The sequence below is a fragment of the Spea bombifrons genome, chromosome 3 (assembly GCF_027358695.1).
Source record: "Spea bombifrons isolate aSpeBom1 chromosome 3, aSpeBom1.2.pri, whole genome shotgun sequence".
In the NCBI taxonomy this organism is placed as follows: Eukaryota; Metazoa; Chordata; class Amphibia; order Anura; family Pelobatidae; genus Spea; species Spea bombifrons.
Genome location: NC_071089.1, coordinates 63,749,620 through 63,776,627, shown reverse-complemented (window position 1 = coordinate 63,776,627; position 27,008 = coordinate 63,749,620). Strand labels below are relative to the sequence as shown.

The 27,008-nt window shown below is 38.9% G+C and overlaps 1 protein-coding gene across 1 annotated transcript in view; it reads left to right on the top strand.

Moving 5' to 3' along the window:
• The window catches only part of CRYBG1 (crystallin beta-gamma domain containing 1), a 108,648-nt gene that overhangs the window by 20,200 nt on the left and 61,440 nt on the right, over window positions 1-27,008 (top strand). The gene's annotated exons all lie outside the window — the stretch shown is intronic.

The following is a 27,008-nucleotide window of genomic DNA, read 5'->3' as shown; positions in this document are numbered from 1 at the left end:
AGTATTTGCAAATTATTTACATATTCAAATGAGCCAGATATATCAGAAAACATCCAAGAAAGGGTTATCGTCACAACACACACAATGGTGGTTTTAAACTCAGGCCAAAAGGGTTTCATTTTAAGTTTGGATGTGGAGCTTGAAATTTTAAAAGGAGTGGGGGAGTAAATAGCTCCTTATAACAAGCATGTCTAATCACTAGTAACTTAAGTTAAGCTGTTTCTTGAGTTAAAAACTTGACTCACGTCACTTAATTTGAAGAAATCATGCTGAAACTCAGAAATGTATGCAGAAAAAGTTGGTTGTTGAGCCCACAAGACTGCATGCTAAAGGGAGCCAAGAGGTACACCGGGACGTCCTTAGCCGTCGCTGCTGCCTTCCTCGCACTCTATAAAAAGTGTGAGATAAATGTCCCTACAACTAATAATTTCAGGAATTAAGATCTTTGGATTCTTTAATTCCATAAATGTTTGAAACAGTATTTCCTGTATTTTCTGTTTTCATCATTGGCATTGTTAATTAACTCATCTAGCATACCTGTAAACCCTAGATGTTGGATGGTATAGCATATACCTATTTTACCTTGGCAGCACAATAAGATACATTTTTGGAACACCTTTAACCCCTTAAGGACAATAGGGGTTATTACTCGTAGTATATTGTGGGACAATGGCTATTTTAACATTTTTCGGTGTTCCTGTTTAGCTGTGATTTTCTTCTTTCTTATTTCATGCTCCCACACATATTATATATTGTTTTTTTCAGGACAAACAGGGCTTTCTTTAGATACCATTAATTTTATCATATCATCTAATTTACTATAAAAAAAATGATAAAATATGGGGATTTTTTGTTAAAAAATTACTTTTTCTCACTTTTTAAACAAAAAACTTTTACTCATCTGCAAAAACGAATGAAAAAACCTGCTAAATAGATTCTACTATTTGTCCTGAGTTTAGAAATACCCAATGTTTTTATGTTTTTTTGCTTTTTTCTGCACGTTATGGGGCAATAAGTACAGGTAGCGTTTTGCTATTTCAAAACCTTTTTTTCCAAATCTGGTAATTCTTCCCCCCATGTGCCATTTCGGGTATCTTTGAAGCCGGCCAATGCAATTTACCCCATCAAGTCATATATTTTTAAAAACTAGACACCCCAAGGTATTTCACATGCTGGTAATTTAACCCTTTCCATGCACTAATTTTACCACCAGCCTTTGTGAAACTTTATGGTAGTAAATTTTTTTGTATTTTTTTCCACACACGTTGTACTTCAGGTATAAAATTATCGCTCCTGGTATATGTCCGTGTCAAACAACACCCCAATATGTGTTCAGTAACATCTCCTGAGCGCAGTGATACCCCACATGCATGGGTTTGTTGGGTTATTTGGGAGGTAAAAGGGCGCCTTTGTGAGGTGTGTATTTTTTGGCCATTTAGACATCTGATCCTACTGCCCCCATGTCCCATATTTGGGACACCTTTGAACCCGGCCAATTCAATTTATCCCATCCACTCATGCATTTTTTAATACGAGACACCCTATGGGCATTTGTAATGCCAATATTTTAACTCTTTCCATGCTGGAATTTTTGTAAAGATAAAGAATTTTAGGACTTGCTTATTAATTTTTTTTTTTTTTTTTTTGGTGACAGTGGGGATTTTTATATGTTACCATATTATTTTTATTTTTTTAAACATTTTTTAAAAATTTTTTTTTACATTTTTTTTTTATTTATTTTTTTACTAATCACTCATTAGTGAGCTGGGCTCCATTGACCTTGCATGGTTGGATGCAGTACCTGCATTCAACCTGCAGGAGGAGCTCGAGAGTTCACAAGAGGGTCTGGATAGACCCTCTGTGAACTAAGATCTATTGTTAATTCCATCCTGTGAATGACGGCAACGTCATTCACAGGATGGCACTTGTGGTTGCTCTTCGGAGCAATCACAAGGCGATCGGGGGTCGGGGGGGTAGTGTTGCTACATGCCTCGATATCGAGGCATGTCAGTAACACCATTTATGCTTAGGAAGCGATTCAGATCGCTTCCTAAGCTGTTTTAGCCGGGCGCCGCCGCGATCTTTCATGATCGGTGCGGCGGCGGCCATTTTTCTTCCGGGGAGGGCTGCCGAGGGCTGCCCTCCCCGGATCCACGGTCAGCCTCACTTGGGAGGCTTCCGTGGATGCTGCAAAGCCGCCGATCGCGGCGAAAACGCCGCGATCGCGGCGATGCAGCTGTTTAACGGCAGCCCGTACATGTACGGGCATTGTCGTTAACCCGTTGCACGGCAACCCCGTACATGTACGTGGATTGTCGTTAAGGGGTTAATCACGTGCGACTTCTTAATTTTATAAACAAGAATGATGATTTCTGAGGGAACGCCCCTTCCATTAGGTTACTTGTAATGCTTCAGATCTGTACGTGTGAAACAGATAATGTCTGACTAAACTCACATGTTTAATGTGAGGTTCTGAAATAAGAACCAAATACCAAGTACATGTCAAAGCAGGCATCCATAAATACTTTTGATGTATGCGATTACACGATTCTTTATTATTTCTAAAATCAGTAGGGTGAGCTCACTCTTTTGCATTGATTCTTATATCATTACCAAAACAAAATACCACTGAAAATATAGATTTTCTGTCTGTATGGATACAGTATAACCAGATGGTCTCTGGTAGCTGCCTGTGGGTAAACAGTACATCTGTGTTGTTGACTTAGATATTTTTAAGTGTCATTAACTTAGATATGGGCAATAATGTCCTAGATGGAATCAAACCTTCTAGGATTTGTATTCAGCTAGTTATATAAGTGTTTCACACATTGAAGTCCACCGTAAAGGTAGTTTGACTAGTAGAACTGGGTGAAAAGGGAAGTTTTCTTCCCATGGGAGTTACATTTTTTCTTTGTATGTTTAGGTTCCCAGCATAGTTATAGAAACACGTGCCTTGTTAATGCTGGCTTCATCTTGAAAAAAGCAAATTACAAAAGGTCTTAAGCAGTAAAGAACTTATGAAGAAGTTGTGAAGCACTATTTCTTCTTAGCGATAAAATTGTCACAATGTTTGTAACCTGTTGCCGTCATTGTCATTATTATCACACTTGCCACCAATAAGTTCATAGAGCACTATAGATACCAATTCTTAATGTGTGTTGATGACGGACTGGAGATGTAGATCAATAATGTGTATATACTGTACTTATATTCGAATTTTTAAGCATTACAGTTTATGGCACTGCTGTGGCTGACCAGGGATTAGCCCGTTAAAAATATATATTGTATGTTTTCACAGCATATCTTTGAATTCCTAGGTGTTTGTTTGACCCGAGTCAGTTATGCAGAGGTAGAGCATCTTCAGAATAACAGGCGTAACTGCTTTTCTAAATCAAAATATTTTCCATCCGCAGGTTGAAATAGTTTCATGTGTTTTCTCCAAATATTGTTACAACAGTGCAAGAATATTTGAATTTTATATTTTCAGAATGTACTGTGGCAATTAATCCTTGTGGTCTATCGGGCCACAGTGCCAAAGGGGTCCAAACCTGAAAAGACAAAACACCTATTTTGAGATGTGGGAAAAAATATATGAAATATTGGATGTTCAATGGGTTTTCACCTTTAACCATACACATGTAAACACAGGGTGCAAGATGGCAGCTAGATTGTTGCTTCATCGGAGATAGCTGTCTGACCCTTCTTTGCCTGCTACGTACTTCTCGTGAGGTTGAAGGTGACACGGCTATCACGTGCATTAAAGAGCAAACGATGGCTGGAATGTCCATTTAGTATTTAAATAAACATTTTTTTCAAAAAGAAAAAAAACATGCGGGATTTCACAACAAGATGCTTTATCTTTTAGCTAAACCAAAGTTACCTATGGTGAAATAACATATCGTTTTCTACCACTTCCTAGATCACATTCACAGTCATGCTCAAACCTGCTTTTACTCTTGTTACCCTTTCTGTAGAGGGTTGTGCTGATTCACATCTGTGCCGCAGAACCTGTCCTGCTGGTTCATTCCCGTACTAAAGGCTATGCTTCAGGCAGCGTAAAAAAATGCATGCATTCATCCAGTTTCAGTAGTTTATGCCTTATGCCGTTTTTGTTGTTCAATTTAAGTTACTAAAAACGGTTTCCTTTCATTAGAACGGTTATATAAAACTTAAAAGGAACAATCTAGTCCCCCAAATTGTATTTTTATTTATTAATGCATGTTGAGCCCAAATGGCATGGACTCCAATGTATACTATTGTATGCAGATCACAGGATGCATTACTTCATGTCATATATTGGATATCTCTAGACTGTAAGCTCGTTTGAGCAGGGCCCTCTCTCACCTGTTGTCTCTGTTAGTCATTTTGTTGTGTTACATACTACTTGTTATGTCCTGTCTACCCACTGTACAGCGCTACGGTATTTGATGGCGCTATATAAAACAATAAATAATAATAATAATAATTTCTGCCTCATTTTCCTCCTCCCCTGACTGCCTCTGCTGGAACCAGGAAGCACTTGTACGTATAATTCTTGCACATGCTCAGTAGCACTCTCTTTAAGACGCTGATGCAACAGCCAATCACATTGATACTAGCAAAACACCCGTGTTCAGATTACATAAATGTGATTGGCTGCTACTACTCCCGTTGATTTTAGCGAGAGTTCAGCTCCCATTGAGTAGAACTGGAGTTACACTGTGTATGTGTGTGTGTGTATGTGTGTGTGTGTGTGTGTGGAAGAAGCATACTAAAGTATGCTCCCTGCTTTCAGCAAAGGCAGCTGGGGGAGGAGGTAAATGAGACAGAAGTCTAATTGTCTAATTCCAATAACTAAGGAATGGCGTCACCGTTTTCCATCCTGTAAAATGTACTGGAGTCTATGAGTTAACATGAAAGCTGTTGACGTATGATAATTTATAATCTGCGTTTCTTTTGAAAAGGGAATATATAGTAGGTTAACCTTTAGATTGTGCTGATCAAATTGCTAACAAATACAAAGATTGAATTATATTCTTTCCTTAAGTTATTTTCTTATCCGGTATGTGGATTATAAATCTACCCACAATGCAGCGGTCTCAATTTCGCAATAGAAGTGCTGCGCACATACAAATATGCAGCCCAAACATAGACAGAGACCTTGGGGCATAAATATAATTCAGTCTTTACGTTGGCTGTGATCAGGTGGAAATATATTCACATGTTAACTTTATGAAATCCTGGAACTAGTTAGCCAGAGGGAAGCTTAATTACCGTTTTCATGGGTGCATTTCAGGTTCTTTATAATAAATTGTATGAAAAAAAGGTACTTTGTGTAGTGAAACTGATCATGTACAAGCTTGTTGGAGCTGGGCAAATTTTGTAAACAGTGAAAACTATGCAAATACAATAATGTCCTCGCCTAAGAACTTTTTCTACAGGTGCTGTAAAAAATTAGGTTTAACAGGTCAAATGAACTACGTCCTTTTCAATTAGGACTACGTAAATCCATCTTATAGGAGAACTGTGATAATTCCCCAGTTTTGATTCTGACATTCTTTGTAGCATTTTGTTTGGGCAGGTGGTATGTAATGGTAAACCTCTACCCAGTATGTCCATTTACATCCTTTATCTATTACTTGATTTTAAGTCCTAATTCTGCCCACCCATATTTGTTCCCAGAGAGGGCTGGTGTTTTAATGCAGAATCGGCAAATTCAAACTAAGTGAACCAGTAATCGATTAGCCAAATATATATTAGGCAGACAGGACACTCCAGTATAAACTCTCCAGTCCTGTACAGATACAGTATATAAATCTATAAAAGGATCAGAGAAAGCGTCAAGTCAGTGTGTAATTATTGCTTGACGTCCTTGCTATTCTGGAAATATTGTGGATACATTAGGAATATATATTAGGACTTATATAGAAATATATCACAAAAACATAAAAAATGTGAAAGGATTTCTGGTTAAACCACAATAGGACATATAGCAATTACCCCCTTTACCAAGCCCCCTCTTAGTGTAGGGATTTGTGTTATTTTAGAATGCTCTGTGCTACAGAATAATTTTCTATATGACATGTCATTTATTCTGATATATACATGTTTGCCAACAGACCTATCCTTCAAGGTTGGTGACCTGAACTTTATGCAGAAAGTATACAACCCACAGGCGTTACCAGAATAAATAATTTACTAATGGCACTGAATGTCATAAAGTAACATCATGTGATATCATATCAAGTGGCTTGGAATGGTTCTAGATCAAAAGAATGACACAGTCTAGAATTCCATACATATTAGCTACTAATTTTAATCTCCTCTTCAAGGAACTAGTCACACGTAGGAATGACTAGCAAGCAATGGCAAACCTGTGGACATTTACTTGCTAAAAGACAATCATCAAAACAACTGAAGGACACCATTTGACCAAACATTGACAAAGCATATGAGTGTATCTTCATAATCAATTATCTTGTCTACAGGAATTTAGGATAGTGACTGGGAATGTTTGTAGTTAAACGATTTATCCTATTTAAGGTGCAGTCCTACCTTACAATTAGGTGACAGAGACGCGCATTCCTATGGAGAAGATAATAGGCGTAGCTTCCTTAACTCGCGAAAACGATAATGGCTAGTCTACAGAAGTCTATGTGACTTAGGCGACTAAAAAAGATTTGGAATTGCATCATCACATGTACTTGTGATGTTGATGGGAAAATAATGCAAATCCATAGTTGGGATTCTGTTGAAGCGTACATCATGGCTCTTTAAGTGCAGATGTTTCCATGTCCTAAATAAAGAAGCAGAGGCTCAGCACTTCAAATAATAAGGTGAGTTTATTTCACACAGGCAACGTTTCGACGCACAGGTCTTTCTCAAGCCTTAGAAATATTAGTGCACACATTCAAGTTTTTATGCAACAGCAAGTGATTAAGGGGTCGGACACACCCGATCCTACATAACAATTTAAAGTGACAGTGCAAACTGACCAGTCTATATATAAAGTGACAGTGCAAAGATAGCCAGTCAATGTGTATATATAAATAAATAACATTATATAAAAAATATGAATAAATATGAAGGTGAAGTGATAAATATACTACAAATATATATATATATGTATCTATCTATTATATAAAAAAGTGTACACAAGTTTAAAATCAACACTGTACTACAAATACAGACACTATATGATCTAAAGATATTACTGTAACAAAACTGTGGTATGATAATATACAATATTAAAGATCGGTCTGTCAACGCAGTGGCACAAATATTATATAATCTCAAAATTTACAAAGAGGCATTAAATAAACCTACAGGGCCAGCTACGTCCCGGAATAACCATCAGCCGAGCTAAAATAAGGAGAATCTAAAAGAGATAAAGGATAATGGTTAAGTTAATAAATAGGAATATCTTTATATAAAAGTATATATTTCCAAAATAATTTGATTCCCAATCATCCTAAATGTCTCATGTTAGGGCAAGGCTTTCACACAAGTTAACAGCCTATGACACTTGGTATTTCCAAGTAGTCTCCCATCCACATACTGACCAGGGCCAGCCTTGCTTAGCTCCCAAGATCTGTCAAGATCGGGTGTATTCAGGATAGTATGGCCATAGGCTCACAAGAACGGCATTAAATCCAGTTCCCTATTAAGTCCATTTGGAAATAATGTATCCAATTCATAAATCCACCATGCTTCACGTTGTTTTAGAATATTAACTCGATCACCCCCTCGGTTAGGTCTAGATATCTGTTCAATAACACGAAATTTAAGGTCCGTCAATTTATGTTTCAACTCATCAAAGTGGGATGGGACCGGTAAATCCAATTTTCTTAATTTGATGGTGGATTTATGTTTGGAAAATCTATTTTTGATCTTCTGTGTAGTTTCTCCTACATATAAAAGGTTACAAGGACATGTGAGTATATAAACTACATAGGATGATTCACATGTATAATGGGATTTAAGATTGTACCATTTATCTTTCTGTGGATGTTTAAATCTGTCCCCCTTCAATATATCAGGACAGGCCACGCAACCTAAACATGGAAAATTGCCACATTTTTTTAAACCCATAAACCGCTGTGAATTATCACATTTAACATTTTTAAGTCCAGCGTGGACCAATTGATCCCGAATAGTACCACCCCTTCTATATGCCATAAGAGGGGGCGATGTAAACTCTTTTATCATTGGGTAGCCATCAGATAATATATGCCAATGTTTTCTAAAAATCTTTGTAACATCTTTACTATGGGTACCAAAAGTGGACACAAAAGCCAGTCTGTTCTGAGGAACCCTATGTGTTTTAGATAACAAATCCACTCTAGATGTTTCCTTAACCGATCTATATGTATCATTCAATAAGTTTGGGGGATAACCCCTATCTAAAAACTTTTTTGACATGTCTTTAAATCTCGTTTCTTGTGTCTCCTCATCAGAAACAATACGTTTTACTCTAATAAATTGACTTTTTGGTAATGATTTTAACAATCTTTCTGGATGGGCCGAGTCATATCTAAGAAGATTGTTTCTATCAGTCGGTTTAACATATATATCGGTTATCAGAGAGTCATTTTTTCTTTGGATCATAGTATCTAAAAAGTTAATCTTGGTATTATCACATGTCATCTCAAATTTAATATTATCCGAAAATGAATTAAGACTAACTAAGAATTCCTGTAAGGGTTCAAATGGGCCCTCCCATATGCAAAGTATATCATCGATGTATCTATACCATATTCTAACATGTTGATGGTATGCTGGGAGTTGATATATATACTTCTCCTCAAACATGCCCATGAATATACCCGCATAGGTCGGGGCCACATTCGAGCCCATAGCTGTACCACGAATTTGTCCAAAAAATCTAGTATCAAAACGAAAATAATTTTCATATAGGACCAAATGTAATAAGTCCATCAAGAATTTCAAAGAGGCTCCATTATATCCCAATTTTTTAGCCGCTGTTTCCATAGCATTTAAGCCATCCACATGAGGAATAGAGGTATACAGACTTGCTACATCAAAGGTCACTAATATGGCCTGATTTTTAAGTTTAATATCTGCAATTTTATTTAACAAATCAGTAGTATCGATAAGATATGACGGAATCTGAATGAGAAAAGGGCGAAAGATCCTATCCAAAAATATAGATAATGGACTAAGTACAGAGTCCACCCCTGCTACAATGGGCCTCCCAGGAGGTCGGGTCAATGATTTATGTACTTTAGGTAAAATATAAAGGACAGGTGTCATAGGAAATTCTTTAATCAAGAAATCCTTTAAGGCTCCATCAATGATATGATTCTGTACTGCATTATCCACAATATCAAATATTAACCTTTTAATCTTTGGAAGAGGGTCTGCATTAAGTTCACAGTAAGTGGCACTATCACTAAGTTGATTTTCAATTTCTTTAACATAATCAATCTGATTCATTACCACAAGTGAACCCCCCTTGTCAGCTGGCTTAAACACCAATTTATCATTAGATTCTAAATTTACAAGGGCCTGTCTATCCAATTTGGAAAGATTATATCCTTTTCTATTATGATGTTTATGTGACATAAGTGTATCAAGCTCCATCTCTACTAATTTCATAAATGCTTCAACTGGAGCATCATTTACCTGAGGCATAAATTTACTTTTATTTTTCAAACCATATTGTTTTAATTTAAATGCCACATTATCATTATCAGTATCATTGGCCCGATGTGGAGTCTTAGAAAAGAACACCTTAAGTTTAATATTCCTAAAGAAACGAAATGTATCAATTTTCATCTGAAAAGGTTTAACATAATTAGTAGGACAAAATGAAAGACCTTTAGACAGTACCTTAAGGTCATGTTCCCCCAGTTCATGTTCTGACAAATTGAGAACTAATGTCTCTGGTGACTCCTTGTTCTCCTCGTTCTCACTGATGACTGTGGATAAGTCCGCTTGTTTCTTCCGGGCACGTTGATGTTTTCTGCCCCCCCGTCTGATTCTCTTTGGGGTGTGGAGGACACCCCTTTCTTCCCTAAAAAAGAAGACGCTGTCGAAATAGTGGATTCCTCCGATATATCCACTGAGCCGGATGTGCTAGGTACAGCTTCGGGTCGTCTAGCAGATCGACGGGTGGACCGAGTTCCAGTCATCCGAGGTAGTGGAGATGTAAATCTTACATGGCGTTCATTGTGCCAATTATATACCTGCCCACGATTATAATCATCCAGATCCCTCTGAAATTTGTTCCTTTTACGATCCTCAATCTCAGTAGTATAAGCACGAATACGCTCATCCATGGACATTTTTAAAGAGGCAAATTCTTCTGCTGAATATAATTTATTGCATACCTCCTCTAGATGAGAAACTTCTTCAGTGCAAATAGAGATTTCTTTGTGCAGAAATTCAATAGTCAATAATATAAGGTCCATAGAACATTTGTTTAATATACCTTCAAATCTTGTGGCATATTCAGTAGATTTTGAAAAAAGAGTAGGTCGGAGACGTGATCTCAATCCTCGGGGAATCCGTCCCACTTTAAAATATTCTGCCAAGGTAATTCCATGTAATTGGCATCCAATCAGTTTTTTCTTCATTTTTTCAAGGTCACGGACAGAACTGCCTTGTGAAGGTGTAGTTAGAAAGCCATTGCCGCTACATATATCAGCCAGGATTCGGTTAGCATCAGCATTGGTATAAGATACAGTGGAAATTGGTGAAATATGCTCCATCCTTAATATGATCAAATCCAATCTGGACACGGTGCTCGCTCCACCATAGGTGGTAAAATAGCATACACAAAAAGAGAGGTTGGAATGCAGCACTCAGCAGTGAAATGGTGCACGAGCCAGGGTACCACCAAGTCCCTCAATAAATCCAAAATAAAGAAGCAGAGGCTCAGCACTTCAAATAATAAGGTGAGTTTATTTCACACAGGCAACGTTTCGACGCACAGGTCTTTCTCAAGCCTTAGAAATATTAGTGCACACATTCAAGTTTTTATGCAACAGCAAGTGATTAAGGGGTCGGACACACCCGATCCTACATAACAATTTAAAGTGACAGTGCAAACTGACCAGTCTATATATAAAGTGACAGTGCAAAGATAGCCAGTCAATGTGTATATATAAATAAATAACATTATATAAAAAATATGAATAAATATGAAGGTGAAGTGATAAATATACTACAAATATATATATATATGTATCTATCTATTATATAAAAAAGTGTACACAAGTTTAAAATCAACACTGTACTACAAATACAGACACTATATGATCTAAAGATATTACTGTAACAAAACTGTGGTATGATAATATACAATATTAAAGATCGGTCTGTCAACGCAGTGGCACAAATATTATATAATCTCAAAATTTACAAAGAGGCATTAAATAAACCTACAGGGCCAGCTACGTCCCGGAATAACCATCAGCCGAGCTAAAATAAGGAGAATCTAAAAGAGATAAAGGATAATGGTTAAGTTAATAAATAGGAATATCTTTATATAAAAGTATATATTTCCAAAATAATTTGATTCCCAATCATCCTAAATGTCTCATGCTAGGGCAAGGCTTTCACACAAGTTAACAGCCTATGACACTTGGTATTTCCAAGTAGTCTCCCATCCACATACTGACCAGGGCCAGCCTTGCTTAGCTCCCAAGATCTGTCAAGATCGGGTGTATTCAGGATAGTATGGCCATAGGCTCACAAGAACGGCATTAAATCCAGTTCCCTATTAAGTCCATTTGGAAATAATGTATCCAATTCATAAATCCACCATGCTTCACGTTGTTTTAGAATATTAACTCGATCACCCCCTCGGTTAGGTCTAGATATCTGTTCAATAACACGAAATTTAAGGTCCGTCAATTTATGTTTCAACTCATCAAAGTGGGATGGGACCGGTAAATCCAATTTTCTTAATTTGATGGTGGATTTATGTTTGGAAAATCTATTTTTGATCTTCTGTGTAGTTTCTCCTACATATAAAAGGTTACAAGGACATGTGAGTATATAAACTACATAGGATGATTCACATGTATAATGGGATTTAAGATTGTACCATTTATCTTTCTGTGGATGTTTAAATCTGTCCCCCTTCAATATATCAGGACAGGCCACGCAACCTAAACATGGAAAATTGCCACATTTTTTTAAACCCATAAACCGCTGTGAATTATCACATTTAACATTTTTAAGTTCAGCGTGGACCAATTGATCCCGAATAGTACCACCCCTTCTATATGCCATAAGAGGGGGCGATGTAAACTCTTTTATCATTGGGTAGCCATCAGATAATATATGCCAATGTTTTCTAAAAATCTTTGTAACATCTTTACTATGGGTACCAAAAGTGGACACAAAAGCCAGTCTGTTCTGAGGAACCCTATGTGTTTTAGATAACAAATCCACTCTAGATGTTTCCTTAACCGATCTATATGTATCATTCAATAAGTTTGGGGGATAACCCCTATCTAAAAACTTTTTTGACATGTCTTTAAATCTCGTTTCTTGTGTCTCCTCATCAGAAACAATACGTTTTACTCTAATAAATTGACTTTTTGGTAATGATTTTAACAATCTTTCTGGATGGGCCGAGTCATATCTAAGAAGATTGTTTCTATCAGTCGGTTTAACATATATATCGGTTATCAGAGAGTCATTTTTTCTTTGGATCATAGTATCTAAAAAGTTAATCTTGGTATTATCACATGTCATCTCAAATTTAATATTATCCGAAAATGAATTAAGACTAACTAAGAATTCCTGTAAGGGTTCAAATGGGCCCTCCCATATGCAAAGTATATCATCGATGTATCTATACCATATTCTAACATGTTGATGGTATGCTGGGAGTTGATATATATACTTCTCCTCAAACATGCCCATGAATATACCCGCATAGGTCGGGGCCACATTCGAGCCCATAGCTGTACCACGAATTTGTCCAAAAAATCTAGTATCAAAACGAAAATAATTTTCATATAGGACCAAATGTAATAAGTCCATCAAGAATTTCAAAGAGGCTCCATTATATCCCAATTTTTTAGCCGCTGTTTCCATAGCATTTAAGCCATCCACATGAGGAATAGAGGTATACAGACTTGCTACATCAAAGGTCACTAATATGGCCTGATTTTTAAGTTTAATATCTGCAATTTTATTTAACAAATCAGTAGTATCGATAAGATATGACGGAATCTGAATGAGAAAAGGGCGAAAGATCCTATCCAAAAATATAGATAATGGACTAAGTACAGAGTCCACCCCTGCTACAATGGGCCTCCCAGGAGGTCGGGTCAATGATTTATGTACTTTAGGTAAAATATAAAGGACAGGTGTCATAGGAAATTCTTTAATCAAGAAATCCTTTAAGGCTCCATCAATGATATGATTCTGTACTGCATTATCCACAATATCAAATATTAACCTTTTAATCTTTGGAAGAGGGTCTGCATTAAGTTCACAGTAAGTGGCACTATCACTAAGTTGATTTTCAATTTCTTTAACATAATCAATCTGATTCATTACCACAAGTGAACCCCCCTTGTCAGCTGGCTTAAACACCAATTTATCATTAGATTCTAAATTTACAAGGGCCTGTCTATCCAATTTGGAAAGATTATATCCTTTTCTATTATGATGTTTATGTGACATAAGTGTATCAAGCTCCATCTCTACTAATTTCATAAATGCTTCAACTGGAGCATCATTTACCTGAGGCATAAATTTACTTTTATTTTTCAAACCATATTGTTTTAATTTAAATGCCACATTATCATTATCAGTATCATTGGCCCGATGTGGAGTCTTAGAAAAGAACACCTTAAGTTTAATATTCCTAAAGAAACGAAATGTATCAATTTTCATCTGAAAAGGTTTAACATAATTAGTAGGACAAAATGAAAGACCTTTAGACAGTACCTTAAGGTCATGTTCCCCCTGCTTCTTTATTTTGGATTTATTGAGGGACTTGGTGGTACCCTGGCTCGTGCACCATTTCACTGCTGAGTGCTGCATTCCAACCTCTCTTTTTGTGTTTCCATGTCCTAGTCTTGATTTCATAGTTAAAAATGTTTTTTTGTACGGGTCATATAATCGATGACCATGCCTTTTCATCTCCGATAAATCCAACTAAGGTTTAGATGGATCATTGAATGGAGCCCAATGTGTGTGTTGTGCTCTCTATTTGTCCAATTAAGGTTAATACATTTGAGGGCATGGGATAGGCAGCATAATTATGTTATTTGACAGTCTTGCCACTGATTGTAGATAAACCGTAGAGCATTTGTTGTGGATGATATATATATATCACATCTTCTACTGTGCCCTTTAATGCGCTAATCTTGAATTAACTACTCCCTTTCAGCACCGACCTGCGTAGAACATGCTGTCTATATTCATTGAGTTGTAGCATATGTTTTCCATAAACAATTCTGTTGGGTTATTTTTAAAAATGTCCAACTATACTGTTGGACTATATTGAAAGCTTTCACTCCAAAAGTCAGATGGATAGATTCTCTCAGGGAGGTGTCCATGTGAATATGTGACAGATCCGTGCTAAACACCTCATTGTAGGAAGACAGCAGAAACTCACAAAGGTGACATTTACAATACGTTTTTATGACTTAATAGAAATTCTTTTTTTTTCTTTTTATTAGTCTTTTTACCACTTTTACCAGAAACCTAGTATTAATAAGGTGTGTTACCCCACACCCTTGTATGTAATGCCTCTCCACATATTCTAAAGTAGTTTTTTTCTCTGGCATCTTTTCTTTCATGTGACTTTTTTTACTTTAAACTACTGAATACCAGGCCTTCCATGACTATTTTCTACCCCAAAGACCAATGTGGTTTAGAAATTTTTACTATGTAATTCTTCAACCATAATTTACTTCATTTAATGTATTGTAGCCACATATATTTTGTGTTTTTTCAGGACATGTAGAGTTACCTTTTGACTCTTTACGAATATAATTATTACATCATTTATACCCATCATTGCCAGTACAGCCATGGTAAGTTCCATAAAAAAATGGAAGGCTTAAAAAAATAAATACATTTTTTTCAAAGTGGTATGTGTAATAAATTTGCTCGTACTGATATGGAAACCACCTCATGTAACTTCGGTAGTAATAGTGGCCATGGAAACTTAAACTGCCCTCGAAAATTGTACATTTTGCTAGAAGACAACTGAGTGTATTTTACTACGGCCATGTTGTCACTTTTCATGCATCCATTTTACTACCCCTCTCTCTCTCATATATACAGTATATATACATATATATAAATATATATATACACACACATACACATTTCTTACTTTGAGCATACTTGATGTTTCTCCACCATAACTATGAAGCAGGAAGTAAATGCTAAAATGTAAGCGGTAACATATAGGAAGCCCCTTTGTGAGGCTTCCACTATATAATTTAGAAGTTGGAAAATCATAGGTGGGGTCTCTGCTGCACCTTATGTTCAATTTAAAACGAGGAAGAGTGACATAGTGAGCAGGACCGCTCAGGAACCTCAGATTGGAGTGTGCACTCAGATGGTTCCCAGACATACTTCTGGGTGTGGTTATCGTCTTGGTTTGACACATCCAGTCAAGCAGTCCCTGCCACTTATTTAAGCAGAACACTGACCTGTCTAAATGACCAATTTCATATTAGATGGAAGTTCCCATATCTTGAAAGCTGAGAAAAGCTCGTAACTCAACTCAAGTGTTAGCCGATGGTAGCAGAAGATGCTGGTGTGCTACAGTTTGTGGCTTCTCTTATATCTAATGTATTATCTGCGTAGTAAGACTGTTATCTGTGTTACAGTAAGGCAGTCCAGTCTTTCACAGGCAAAAATATGCATACCTATTTTTCTTTCAATTTTAGGGAGCATTATGTTTTTATACAGATTTTGTATTTACACAATTTAATTTATAAACCCATTCCCACTGTTTCTATATACTGTTGTTTTTCACCTCTGTAGAACAGAGTGATACCCAGGAAACATTCCGAGCTCCTAGAAAGAGGGGCGTCTGAGGAGGAGAGAGGGACACCGGTATCTGGGCACCAATAGGCCAGTCTGCCCCTAGTGAAGCAGCCCAGGGGTTGTCACCAATTCGGTTCTGTCCCCCTAGGCTAGGAAGCAGGGCCGGCCTTTGGGGTGTGCGACCTGTGCGACCGCACAGGGCGCCACACTCCAGGGGGCGCCGCCGCGGGGTCCGCCGCTACCGTAGCGTACCGCTGCCGCCAATAGCGTACCTAGCGGCGGGGGGGGGGTTTCGGGGCGGTCCGCACCGGGTGGTGAGGGCGGTCCGCACCGGGTGCCGCTCATCAGGGGGGCACCCGGCACCCCTCCAGAGACGGACAGTAATGTCCGCCGCTGGAGGAGCAGGCTCGCAAGGGAGCAGTATCGGAGGTCTTTAACAGACCTCCGGCTCCCTTGAGTGATTTTAAGCCGGTTCAAGGATGTCACTTGAACCCAGCTTAAAATCACTCAAGGGAGCCGGAGGTCTGTTAAAGACCTCCGATACCGCTCCCTTGTGATCCGCGCGGCAACAGCTGCTGTGCGCCGGGGTTTGTTGTCAGATCCCGGCGCACAACACTGTAGCCGCGCCCACCGCTGTCCGTGCCCTCTGACCCGGAAGAAGACAGAAGAACTAAAGAAGAGGAGCGAAGAGAAGAAAAAGGAGCTGTAAGGAGAAAAGAGGAAAGGTAGGAAAGCATTCAGTGAGAGTGGATTGGTATGTGTGTGGATTGGTGTATGTGTGTGGATTGGTATGTGTGTGGATTGGTATATATATATGTGGATTGGTATATATGTGTGGATTGGTATATATGTGTGGATTGGTATATATGTGTGGATTAGTGTATATGTGTGGATTAGTGTATACGTGTGGATTGGTATATACGTGTGGATTGGTATATACGTGTGGATTGGTATACGTGTGAATTGGTATACGTGTGGATTGGTATACGTGTGGATTGGTATACGTGTGGATTGGTATGCGTGTGGATTGGTATGCGTGTGGATTAGTAAGTGTGTGAGAGTGATGGGTGTTATGCTGTACCATTTCCAATGTCTTTTTCATGATCTAATTATGCTCTAAAAGTACATCATAACTCCCATCACTCTGCCATTGTTCCATACAGTGGCAGAGCTGGGAGGCAGAGGCCTTGCACCCCCACCGCAGGACTCCTGAAAGGTAAGTGAACTTCAAAGAGGGAAAGGGTAGATAGTTAGATGGGGGTAGACAGGGAGAAGGGAGTGAGACAGGGGAAAGGGGGTAGATAGGGAGAAGGGAGTGAGAAGGGGTAGATAGGGCAATCATACTCCTATCATGCCAAGTCTGCGAGTACATCCTGGAATCTGGGTAATATATATATTATTGTTATTTAATTGTTTTGTCCTATTTTGGTGTTTTACTTACTTTAAATAAAAGTGTTAGATTTTTTAATGGTGTGGGTGGGGGGTCATATTCGGTTTATGGCCAGGTAAATGCTTCACTTTCGGTTTCAGTCCAGAATTCGTTTCGGTGCATCTCTACTACTAAGCCAGACAATGAAGTGGTAGGCCTACACCACATCAATGTTTGGCGTAGTATATAGTGATTGGGGTTTTGTTACAAGTTTTGTTACAAGTTTTTATTCCTTTCTTTTTTTGGGATGGGGGGGCGCCAGAGGAGTAGTCCGCACAGGGCGCCAGAACACCTAAGGCCGGCTCTGCTAGGAAGCATATCCCACTTCTTTTCTCATGCTGCAGCAGAACATCTTCTAAAACCAGACATTGTGTTTTGAGTCAGAGGCATGAATTATTTAAACTGTATGTTCTGGAATAAACACCTGTTCAATGAGCCACAGTCTCTAATACATTCTGTAGAATTGTAATGGATACCCTCTTTTGTTTTATTGTCAGAGATATTAAACATGAAATCATGGGATCCTTTGCTCTCTATTTGTGTTAACTAGTTTTGTAATTGTATTATTGTGCAATAATGTAGAGCACGAGGCAGACATTTATTTTTCTACTGTTACACTATTAGTTGAAGAAAACAAGAGACATTTTAGCTTTGGTCTGATGTCAAGTCCTCCGGTTTATCCCTCCCTGAGATCTTCAAGTGTTTGCAAAGTACACAGACCATTGGAAGGGTGTATTTTCTAAACAAAAAGTACCAGGTCAGCTCAGCCCTGGTTGTGTGTGACTGTATTAACACTTTAATCTTATTGTCTATTTTGTATGTTATGTTATTGTTCATTTTACTCTACCCTATTGGAATTAGATTTACGCCCCGGCGAAGTTTTCGTGTTCGTCTTGGGGGAAAAAACATTGTCAAAGCAGTTCGTCTTGGGGGAAAAAATCTTCATATTCTACAAAAAAACCAATGGACTTTTCCACATTCATCATAAATGCTTCATAATCAATGGTATCGAAGGCGTTGGGGTCTTGGCCATGCAATTTTATTGTAAACAGGACTGTAATTATTTTTGCCTACAAGTGCCGCAGATGACAAGAAAGCCCTGGACAGGAAAAGTGAGTTTGGAAGTGTTATAAATATAAAAACGTGTCTGTATTTTATGAATCTTACTATAATTATTGAATAACATTTACTGTATGAATATATATATATTTACACTGTTATGCTATCAATAACCACTATCGAGTGTAAAGTCAGAGTCCACACTCCTTGTTTTCTGCAATTAACAATATTTATTAAGAGAGGCTAAACAAATTAACAATACATATACAAATTACTATAAGTTAGTATATGCTGTTACCAAACTAACTATTCATTGATTGAATGGAAATAACAAAGAAACAGCAGGATAAGCCTGTAAACACGTGATACAATTACCACTCCCTTGTGATCATCTCCACGCAGACTCAGAGAGAGAGAGAGAGAGAGAGTTGGCAGGACTTTATAAACACAATAAGTCCTCATTCTGCTGGACACTCCCCTGGTAACCTATCTTCTCCAGTGACCCTTAGAGACCAAGGTGATAGAAAAGGGAAAGGACATTGCACTGGGGGAGGGAGTGGAAGGTGACCATATGTCCTAACTGATTTGCCATGTGCTCTGCAGAGAAGAATCTCCATTAATGTTTCAGACCATTTTAAGGTCATGTATAGAGAGGCTTTGCCCATTGGATCTCTGCATCATAACACCATTACACTTCATTGGCATACAGTTGGTTGTCAATCATGCCTTCCTTTTTACATCCCTCCTTTTGACAATGAAGTGGATGAGACTCCTGGACTCTATAAAACCCACTGGAGACAAGAGGGATAGCGTACCTCGCAGTGTATCTACAATGTATGCATGCCCAGCCCGCTATTCACAGAGTTCTTTCCATTTGCATTCCATAATGGAGGTGATATACTCTGGCAATCAATGACTTCAGGTAACAACACATACAAACTTGAATAACAATACATACTACAAAAACACACAATACGATAATAAATGGATGTATGAATAGGTTCCCCAGAGCAGTACCCCATGTTGATTAGAGAAAGTATTAGCTAACTTTTGCCACCAAGTTGTACTAGGAGTGTCAGTTAACAACTGTAGTGCTGCTGTCATACTGGCTATGTCTACTGCATTCACTACCCCAACCCAGTTCCTACACCTCCCAGAACTGTGTCCACAACCCCTCTTCTATACCTACTTCTACCCCTTTCTGCCCACCTTATTGAAGCTCTTTCCATAGTACAGGTAATTCTGGAACAATTTTGAAAATGTGTAGAAATTTAAAATGTGTAGACACTAACCAGTCAGTTTTACATCCCTACCACTTAAAACTACAGTAAATTTTTCCCAAACTGACCCTTTACATTCCCAATCATCTTAATTGCCCTGGTTATCTACCCCAAATCCCAAAATATTATTATTTATTATTTCCCCAAAAATTTCAACAACACCCCCACCCCCACTGAGTATTACATATAAACACATATCATATACATTGTCACCACTCCATATTTTAGTACATCCTTCTATTCCATTGGCGTAATTCCCTCTGCGGTCTCGAGAGGGCGGAGTGATGCCCAGATCAGTCCAAGAGCTGTTTCCAGTATAATTGCCTTCAGGATGTTGGTCAAATGAGTTTGTGTTAAGTTCAAGTATTGGAAGATTCATTTTTGGTATCTGTATAACTTCCATTATGTTGCTGAGTGGATGGAGTTACATTCAGTTCCAATAGGGAATTATTATCGGATTCACATGTCCTGAATTGTTTAAGGAAATGCAACATGACCGGAAAGATGTTGAGCTTCATTCTTCTTAGAATATTATTTCACTTTGTCATACTTCGGGCACCTAAAAAGATCAAGCAGAAGCATCAATCCTTAGCAGTTAACTCTGTATCTGGAGCACAAGTCCCTTTATATAATTTACACTGATCTACATGCACCCACTTATATCCAGGCTGCCTTCTGGCCTTTTTGGGGTTAGACCTCTGTACATGTAGAACTGTTGTGCCCAGTGTGTCTCGAATTACATAGGGCCCTTCCCAATTTGCATCCCAGGGAGAATTTTTCTGAAAATTTTTAATCATTACCAATCCCCCCTTCTCAAACAGAGTTTGAGGTGTGGATAAAATTTTACAATCTGTTGGGGCCATATTGGAGGCAGCAAAGTGAAGCAATGAGTTTAATTGCTCTTGAATTTGGGAGAGATACTGGTCTCTAGTCACAGATTCTCTCAGTGGAGTTGAAAGTTGTGGTTCACCTGGATGGCCTAGTGCCATTTTTCTCCCTGTCATTAATTCATATGGAGAGCACCTAGTGGCATTAGAGGGTGTAGCTCTGATAGCCATGAGTACTGCTGGGAGATGGTTAACCCATGATTTGCCATATTGTACCAGCATTTTAGATAACCTGGACTTCAGAGTACGATTCATTCTTTCCACTATACCGGATGACTGGGGATGATATGGTATATGAAATCTCTGCTGTATTCCTAATAAAGAACACAGGTTTTGCATAACCTGCCCTGTAAAATGGGTACCCCTGTCTGATTCAATTATTTCGGGAAAACCCCAGCATGGAAAGACGTGTTCCCATAATGCTTTGGCTGTAGCCAATGCTGAGTCCCGTCTAAGGGGAATTACATCAACCCACTTGGAGAAAGTGTCCACAATTACCAATCCATACCGGAGGCCCCCCTTGGACAGTGGGAGTGGGCCTATGAAATCAATCTGTATTGATTTCCAGGGACCATCTGCAACTGGCACTCTCTGAAGTATGGGCCGTTGTCCCTTGGGTCGTGGATTTATTTGGGCACAAACAAGGCATTCCTGAATACAGTGTAAAGCTGAAGTTGTTATTTCAGGCCAATAAAATTTCTGTTTAAGGTGATACTCTAATGCACTTTGCCCAATGTGACCCATAAAAGCATGCGTTTGTTGTGTAATGGGTCTCTGTAAATGGTGTGGGACAACAAAAAGAAGTCTCGCTTGTGGGTCATTAGGATCACTGTAACATAACAACCCTTCCTTTATAGAGTAGCCAGTAGGAAGTGTTTGCTGGTTCTGTAACAAAAGAGAGAGGTTAGGATCCTTATTTTGTTCTTCTTTTAAATCTGGCACTTCCGAACCTTGTACAGTAACCTTGGCTACCTGAGTCACCAATTCTTTGCATGTGAAGTGTTCATCCCATGCTTCCTGTGTCTCAGTGTCATTTTCATGCAAATGCCATGATTCTCCATCTAAGGCCGCCTCTTTTGCTAACAAATCCACATGTGCATTACCCTGGGAATGCTCATCACTGGCATTGGTATGAGCTTTTACTTTTATGACAGCTGCCTGTAGAGGGTGTTTTAGTCCCCAATCAACCAATTTCCGAAGTGCTTGAGTGTGTGACAAAGGCTTCCCTGCTGAGTCCACCATTCCCCTTAAATTCCATATAGGAAGATACTCTGTGAGGGATCTGGTGACATAAGCACTATCACTATAGATACAAATAGGGCGTGTGTCGAATTTATGGCAAGCCATAGAAATGGCTTCTAATTCTGCTCTCTGGGCTGAAAATGAACGTGGCAACATAAATTTGAGGGATATTTGTTCTGAAGGAACCCAAATTGCAAACCCAGTATGAAATTTTCCCTCATGCCAAAAACGTGAACCATCTACGTAAATTTGTAGATCTTGGGAAGATGATTTGTCTCTAAACAATTTAGGTGGTATGTCTTTCTGAATATGCATATCTGTGCAATCATGGGGCTCTCCTTGAATGTGCATGAGTTGTGGCAAAATGTATTTTGCATTATGCTGTACAGTGATATTACGATGCTGCAGGTCTGTCAACCACCTTGTAAGCCGCTGTGTTGATACCCCACTAAGAGATTTTTCAAATAGCAACTTTAAAGGTGTGTGAGGGGTCTGCAGGAACAACTGCTTGAACCCAACTATGTGTTCAGTAGCTTCCACTGACCAATGTACACCCAACAGAGCCTTTACACATGCATCATACCCCCTTTCTACTGGAGACAGAAGTCTGGAAAAATAGCCAACAGGCCTCCACTTTCCAGCTTTCTCCTGCAGTAACACAGATGATATAGAGGTGTCTGAGGTACATGTCTGGAGGGCAAAGGGAGCCTCTCCATCCACTGTACTTAGGGCTGGAGCTGATGCCAGATCTTGCTTCAGAACCCTAAATGCTTCTTCCTGTTCTGTACCCCAAGGGATTTGTACTGAATCTTCCCCTTTCAGGAGATCATAGAGAGGCTTTGCTTTTTCAGCAAATCCTTCAATGAATTCCCTTGAAAAATTTGCAAGTCCCAAAAACTTCCTTAAAGATTGCTTATTACAAGGTCTGGGGACTTGTAACATTGCTATTACTCTTTCTTTAGTTGGACATCTGGTGCCTCCTGTAATTGTCACTCCCAAAAATGTCACTTGTTGTCTGAGCAACTGTACCTTTGAAGTGTTAAGTTTGAGGCCAGCATTTGCAATCAAGCCAAACAGTTCCCTCAACAAAGCCATATGTTCTTCTACTGTCTGTGTTTGAAGTAAGATATCATCTACATATTGTATTATACTAGATGGAGAAGAAAATACTTCTAATACCTTAGCTAGGGCTTGGTGGAAATATGTTGGAGAGCTATGAAAACCTTGAGGAAGCGTTGTAAATGTATACTGAGTATTCCTAAAGGTGAAAGCAAATTTGTATTGACATTCCGAGGCTAGCTTAATACTCCAGAAACCATTGCTGATATCAAGTACTGAATACCACTCACAGGTAGCACTTAACTTAGATGTAACTTCAGGTATGGAAGCAACCAAATTTGTTACTGGTGGGGTAAATTTGTTTATCATACGGAAATCTGCAGTTAATCTCCATGTGCCATTAGCTTTACGCACCGGCCACAAGGGGGAGTTGTTGGAGGAAGAGCATTTCCTAATGATACCCTGCTTTTCCAATTGATCAATAATTTCTGCTACAGGTTCAATGGCTTCTGTTGGAAACCTGTATTGTCTCTGTGGAGGAGCATCAGGTCCCACAATATTAATACTGCTGCCTTTTAGAATGCCACAATCATTTTTATGCTGAGCCCAAACTTCAGGGAAATCCATAACCAATTTTTGCAGATCATAGTTGTCATCAGTAATGGGCCACACTCTTTCTGAAGAAACAGAGGCAATAGATGCCACAGGACTTAAAGCAGTATCATCTAAGATAACAGGCTTTCTCCCTCTTGTATCTCTCCACAAAACATTATTGCAAAGGTCGACAAGCATTCCTTCTGTTCTCATTACATCTGCACCCAGTATAGTACCTTCAGTGTTCTTGCTTTGCCAGATTGGTATTTCCTTACTCCACTGAGCACTTAAAGTCAAGGTCACTTGTGGAATAAGAAATGCTTGAGACTGGGAACCACCAAGTCCTACAAGAAATGTCTTTTGCGCCCCAGAAGGAGGACTTAATGGTAGATCGGTTAATGTCACTGAAGCTCCTGTATCAATCAGAATCTTAGTGTGATGTCCTGCCATAATACCATGCACGTATGGACGTCCGGAATGGTCCCTTAATGTTTTACAAATAGGAACCATATCGTCCAGTGCTAGTCAATCTGAAAATAAAATTAGAGGAGCCTCATCCCCCAGTTTCAGTTTGTGCTCATTAGTAACAGCTCCCTGTACTGCCATCATTCTCAGAGCCTCCCGCGCCGGACCATACAGATTGGTCCTAGGCAGAGGGTTAGAATGATGCGCCTTTTCAGGAATGTTATTTCTGTTCATCTTTACAGATACTCTTTGATCACTTTTTTCTTTGGCAGACCCAGAGGGGGATGGACTAACATGCCATCCCTCAGTCACCCTTTGGTCTCTCTTGGCCTTCCTACATTCTTTCTGTCTGTGACCATGTTTATTGCAATAATAACAAATTCCTCTGAAGGGAATCTCAGGTAGAGATTGCTTCCCTTCATTGGTTGTTACAATCGCAACCTTACGCTGTCCTATGACTCCTTTCCTCATTAAATTCTGCCTGGCCTTCCCTATGATGGTCAATACCCCTTCCAAAGTATCTTTTTCCTCTGCCATCATCTGCACTCCAGAGTCTAAGTAAGTGAATTTTTTTACTAGGTATTGCAGTAGATCAGGAGGAGTTTGATCTGGTGGAATGCGGTGGGTTAGCCGATAGACTTGCTCAAATTTGGAAGCAAAAACCCACGGATCATCTTGTAAATGCACCTTCATCTCAGCAAGTGAATGACTATCTAAATCTCTGTCTCCTGTTACAAATTTGGAGACAGCTCTAAGTCTGTCTCCCTCTGTACCCCATTTATCATCTTTAAACCAATCTCGGTCTCGATTAATAGGGCCATTTATGGGTGGATTAAATCTACATGCAATGCTGCTTGGGACCCACATTTTAAGCATCATACATGCCTCTTTAGGAGAGAGCATATATTGTTTAACTGCTGATTCGAAATTGGACATGTTTGAAAGGACATCTGTTTTGCAGTCATATGGGGGAAAGAGGGGCTTTAACTTCATCAGCTGTTTCATCACCTTATCTCTATCCTGCTGCTGTAGAATTTTAGCAGTTTGCAGAGTGGCAGATGTCCTGCTTTTAACACTAGGTGAAACAGATAAAGGGTCCATAAAATGTGGTATTGCTGGCTTTGTTACAAGAGGGGTTAATACAGGGATACCACCATTATCTAGCTCATCCAGTATACGGTTTCCTATGTTTGTTCCTGGGTTCTCATTCTCTACAATACTTTGTGCCTCTTCTTCTTCTGCACATGTTTCCCCCTGGCTGCATACAGCAACTGGGGTTTGCGTGGCTAAACATGTCCTAAGGGATGATATCAACTCTCCTCTCGCTTCGTAATTGTCCTCTAATGTGTTTACATAATCTCCATTTAATCCACAGGTTGGACAATCACTATATTTACTTGTGTTGTTTATTATGGAGGCCACAGGAGTGTGCCCCACAAGTATACGGTTCAACTGATTCCTCAATAACTTCAGCAACTTCATACAGTTCTGGATTTTCAGTCTATCTTTATTCAGGCACCACTTCTTATTGTCTACTCTGCAATTCTCTTTCTCGCATTGCAACCACAAGCTATGCATTTGTTTAAATTCATTTTCATTTTCCATCATTAATGGGTCAAAAGTGCTAGCTTCTGCATACTGTGCTACAATTTCCATTCTTATATATCAAAAAATAAATTATAATTTACTCACACGACTTGTGTCTTCAGACTGCAGGCAATCAAATGGTGTGCACCCCACTTTGAATCCTCGGTCTGGATAAAACGCGATCCTCCAGAAATGATGTCCGGCTTACTAATTGCGTCTCACTCTGGTTGCCTCTTAGGATCTCTCACGTCTTGGCCCGAGACGTATTGCAGAAAACGCACTCCCTCAAATAAAACAAAATCGGTTTGGTTATTTTGTCCCTTTTAGCTCACTTGTATCTGGAGAAAACTGGATTGTCCCCCCTTGCAAGTGAGCAAAAAGTGGTAAAAAATAATTACCTGGCTCGCCAAATGTTATAAATATAAAAACGTGTCTGTATTTTATGAATCTTACTATAATTATTGAATAACATTTACTGTATGAATATATATATATTTACACTGTTATGCTATCAATAACCACTATCGAGTGTAAAGTCAGAGTCCACACTCCTTGTTTTCTGCAATTAACAATATTTATTAAGAGAGGCTAAACAAATTAACAATACATATACAAATTACTATAAGTTAGTATATGCTGTTACCAAACTAACTATTCATTGATTGAATGGAAATAACAAAGAAACAGCAGGATAAGCCTGTAAACACGTGATACAATTACCACTCCCTTGTGATCATCTCCACGCAGACTCAGAGAGAGAGAGAGAGAGAGAGTTGGCAGGACTTTATAAACACAATAAGTCCTCATTCTGCTGGACACTCCCCTGGTAACCTATCTTCTCCAGTGACCCTTAGAGACCAAGGTGATAGAAAAGGGAAAGGACATTGCACTGGGGGAGGGAGTGGAAGGTGACCATATGTCCTAACTGATTTGCCATGTGCTCTGCAGAGAAGAATCTCCATTAATGTTTCAGACCATTTTAAGGTCATGTATAGAGAGGCTTTGCCCATTGGATCTCTGCATCATAACACCATTACACTTCATTGGCATACAGTTGGTTGTCAATCATGCCTTCCTTTTTACAGGAAGCCATGTTAATATCCAGTTCTGGAAATCACTACTGAGCATGTGCAATTAAATGGCTATAGGCTGATATTGCTACCTGCACACGCATGTACAGCAAATGAATGGCATGAGCTTTGGGAATTTCAGTTAAACTGTTACTCACAGCTTGGAGTGACACATGCGAGAGAGGTAACGTATGGGCTACACAGCTTAACTTACACTTTAACATTAAATGGATAGAGGAAGGTGATGTGGCAACAATAGGGTGCTGTATATTGGACACACTTACCTGTAATATATACATCATGGGTACTTTCATATCTGAAGGACGTGTATTTAATGTATAGGCTTCAACTGTGTGTACAT